General features: G+C 43.2%; 1 protein-coding gene across 2 annotated transcripts in view; it reads left to right on the top strand.

Moving 5' to 3' along the window:
• The window catches only part of IMMP2L (inner mitochondrial membrane peptidase subunit 2), a 478,312-nt gene that overhangs the window by 366,070 nt on the left and 107,818 nt on the right, over window positions 1-4,424 (top strand). The window lies entirely within an intron of this gene.

Raw genomic sequence — 4,424 nt, 5'->3', positions numbered from 1 at the left:
CACGTAAGGAGACATCGTTCGTGCACTTCAAGTCCCTGTGAATTACAGATTAATTTGCACTTTGTGGAGAATAAATGTAAAGCCTTCGGATCAATGAATCCCCACCTTCTCTTAGATTAGAATGTATGTGAGGACAGTGACAGAGGAAAAGGCCTAGCTTTAAATACTGGAGTGACTGCACAGAACAAGAAAATCCTAGTTAAAGGCTTTGAGTAATATATTTGCTTTGATCATGCTAATGACCATTTTATAACTCGTACAATGCCTAACGTGACAGACTGGAAACAAGGGAAGCTTCTTTGCTCTGAGACTGAATATTTCATGACAAAAAAATGGTCTCGCATAGCATTTTTTAAAACTGATATTGAAAAAGAAAAGGACAACGGCTCGAAGGCATTCAACTCCCCACCATCACCCAGTTTCCTCTGAGAATTCTTAACAGAATAACAATAAAAAAACATATGTTATTGTGTCTATTATATTTTGATAACTACAACCTGTATAGCTTCAGGGGACTTTAGCAGTGTGTCACATTTATAAATAGGAATGTATCACTGTTAGAATTCCGAACTTACACAATTTCTTTGATAGCTGAGGCTTAATATAGTTCTGTGTGTCATTAAAAATGAAAGCAGTGATAGCAGGTCTTGATTCTGACATCTTGGCCTCTAGTGCCCAGTGGCGTAGCGTGGGGGGTACAGGGGGGGGGGCGGCCGCACCGGGCGCAACATCTGGGGGGGGGCGCTCGCACTCACAGCTCTCTGCCCCTACTAAAATCCACGGGTTAGGAGGCGCAAATTACTTGCCTTGCCCTGGGTGCTGACAACCCACGCTACGCCACTGCTAGTGCCTGATGGTCCTACTGGTCTGCCACCAAATTGTTTCAGCATTCACTGATATGTGGATCTTCACAGGGCCTTTTTCAGGCGGAACTCGCTGGAACTCAGTTCCTGCACCTCTCAGGTGGGAGCCATTGTCATTATAAGAGAACAAGGGAAGAGTTCACAGTGAGTTCTGGTACCTCTTTTTCTAGAAAAATAGCACTGGCTCTTCACACATTCCACAAGCTGTATTCTAGTATCTACCCCACCACCCACCCAGTAGCACACTGATTTTCGCTAACCCTGGCAGTGCTTGCTTGAGAAACATTATGGGATTTTGGTGCTACATTTCCCCACTTCCTCCATTGTTCCCTCCCCCCCCATACATTTTATTAATTTTACAAATAAAAAATACAAATAAACACACTTCGATAAAATCATACTGTATGTAAAGATTCCCCAAATCTTGCGACCCCCTCCCCCAATCCCGTCCATGGAGTCTTATCTTAAATGTCTACAACTGCATATTAATACGTACTCCAGTTTTTATATCAAACCATATCATCCATGGTTTTTACACTACAAGTGAGTCAAAATCCTGCTCTTGTTTCTATCTGCTTACAGTGGTCTCCTAGATAACTTATAATTTTTCCCCATTCCCAATTGTATCCTCTTGGTTTCTGAGTTTTCCGGTCAGCTTTGCCATCTTGGCATAGTCCATCAACTTGGTTTGCCATTCTTCTCTGGTTGGGACTTTGTCATCTTTCCAACTATGGGCCAATAACATCCATGCAGCTGTTGCTCCATACATACAAAAGTCTTTTCTGCTCCTTCGGAATGTCTATACCTGTAATTCCTAATAAAAAAGCTTCTGATTTTTTAACAAAAGTTATTTTAAACATTTTTTTCCATTTCATTATATATCATCTCCCAGAAAGCTATTTTTATCTTACAAGCCCACCACATATGATAAAAGGTATCTTTTATTCTTGTACTCAACCTCCAGGTCCCATGCATCGATCCATTGGCTTGTGATCCCCTACTTTGTTTTGATGTTTTGTTTCCATTGTGTGTGCTTGTGGTTTTGGCGTGGTTTGAGTTGGCTCTGTCTGTTTGAGCAAAACTCAACTGAATAAGATGATGTATGAAATTACCCTTGTTGCCCGTTCAGGCAGCCACTTCCCTGCACACCTGAATGCAAAGCAAAGCTTCCTGCAAACCACTGTTTCCTATTTTGTTCAAACCTGGAATAAAGCCAGGCTGGTTTAAGAACAAGCCATGTTGGTTTAAGAGCCCATCTTGTTCTGAAGCTGGTAACCATGGTTTCCTTATTTGGACGAAATAAGGACTATGACTAATTGAATGAATACTTCCACATTTTATTTGGGTGTACCATGAAGGGTGCTGGAATGGTGCTGGAGGAGACTCTTGAGAGTCCCATGGACTGCAAGAAGATCAAACCTATCCATTCTTAAGGAAATCAGCCTGAATGCTCACTGGAAGGACAGATCCTGAAGCTGAGGCTCCAATACATTGGCCACCTCATGAGAAGAGAAGACTTCCTGGAAAAGACCCTGGTGTTGGGAGAGATTGAGGGCACAAGGAGAAGGGGACGACAGAGGACGAGATTGTTGGACAGTGTTCTTGAAGCTACCAACATGAGTTTGACCAAAGTGTGGTAAGCAGTGGAAGACAGGAGTGCCTGGCGTGCTGTGGTCTATGGGGTCATGAAGAGTTGAACACGACTAAACGACTAAACAACAATGTAATGAGTATGGGTTGCTCGTGCGTAAGTTGCCGCCTCTCCTGGCTATGTTGCCTTGTTAAACCTTTCTGTCTGGACAGCCCTTCACTTCGTGGCTGCCTCAGTCGCTAGCAGAATCCGTCAGTGGGCGTTTCTTAAACCTTTTCCAACATAAAAGTTGTTTGACGCCAAGTCTCCTCCTACTCTCCCTGCGTGGAAGTCTTCTGCGCAGGGAGGGCATGGGTAGCGGGGGACCCGTGCTCTCCCCGCTGGTGTCCGGTGAAGAGTCCTGGAGCCCTCTCACCGATTCCCCCATCTGCCCCCCTTTATCCCTGGTGTTGCGCTGATTTGCTTCCCCATCTGCTGAGCTGCCTCTCTCCCGGCTGGGCCCTTCTCCAGCATCATTTGAGAGCCTTCCCTCCGCCTCTAGCTCCGATGTCAGTTCCCTGACAAACAACAACCATGAAGGGAAAACGGAAAGGCTCAGTCATATCTTGGCATATTAAGCCAAGATATGGTTGTTCCTTATATAGTATTTTTTTCCAGTAAAGATGTATTAATATTTAGGAGTATATGGCTTTACATTCAAGCATAATTTTGGCATTCATGAAATTAGAGTGTGTGGAGTGCTTATAAGGAGAGAAGAAGGCTTGTCTTTTTGGAGTATTTAATTTGCATGTTTCTATTGAGCAATGGAGTACCTACGTGTTAATTTTGTATGAACCTCCTTCTAGCTAGCATGAAATTCTATGGTGTGTCTGTTCCATGGAGCTGTTCCTGTGAGTTAACTGGGGCTGTTTTGAACTATGGAAGTGACCTATAATAAGTCTAAGGGTCAACCTTCATGTTACACGTAGTGCATTGTGTCTCTTTCTTAAATTAATATTGGGGTCACAGCACATGGGAAAGGGAGCTTTGTGCCTTCTCTCCCTAGCTGTGAAGCCCCAAATATCGCCCCACCTTTCATGATATGTGTGCCAGTAGGCTCTTTATCATTCTCTTTTCAAACCTCATAACTGCATGAGGGTAGGCAGTATCGGAGGGGAAATGAAAATGGGAAGGTAGGAGACAGAAGCTGATATGTGCTTTAATCCATTTTTAGCTTAACTGTTTATTTTATTTTTATTTTTAAAAAACCATACCTGCTTTATTGACAGTTTTAAAGTTTTAGAAGGCCTTTTGTGTTCATAAATTGTGACTTTCTGTTTCACTTACGCATTAAAACCAGTGTTAGAAACTGAGATATGAAAGCTAGGACCTAACTGTCACCTTAAACCTAGGTTATGGGTACAACATCAGAATGTCCAGGCACACATTTTTTTAATAACAAGAATACAAAACTGAAAATGAATCTTCTTCTTTGGCGATCACTCATAGCCGAGTAAGATTGTCTTCCATAGACACGGTTTTAACAATGAGTCTGTAAATGACTGTGGAGGCCAATTCTGGACCCACACGTCCTTCCACAGTGGGGACATTGGTTTCTGGGAGGGAGTTGATCACGGTGTGGATTTGCCAAGCGTGAAAATGAATGAACTGCAGCTAAAATATTATGTTCATTTTTCACAGGATCTAGTCCTGGGGTCAGCAATTTTTTTCAGCAGGGGGCCGGTCCATTGACCCTCAGACCTTGTGGGGGGGCTGGACTATATTTTGAAGAAAATAAATAAATGAATTCCTATGTCCCACAAATAACCCAGAGATGCATTTTAAATAAAAGCACACATTCTACTCATGTAAAAACATGCTTATTCCTGGACTGTCCGCAGGCTGGATTTAGAAGGCGATTGGGCCTGATCTGGCCCCCAGGCCTTAGTTTGCCTACCCATGATCTAGTCCTTCCCCTGCCCACCCCCCTA

This window comes from Podarcis pityusensis (genome assembly GCF_964106645.2).
Source record: "Podarcis pityusensis genome assembly, chromosome: 10".
NCBI lineage: Eukaryota > Metazoa > Chordata > Lepidosauria > Squamata > Lacertidae > Podarcis > Podarcis pityusensis.
The sequence above is the reverse complement of the archived record's forward strand: the minus strand, read 5'-3'. Positions and strand labels throughout refer to the sequence as shown.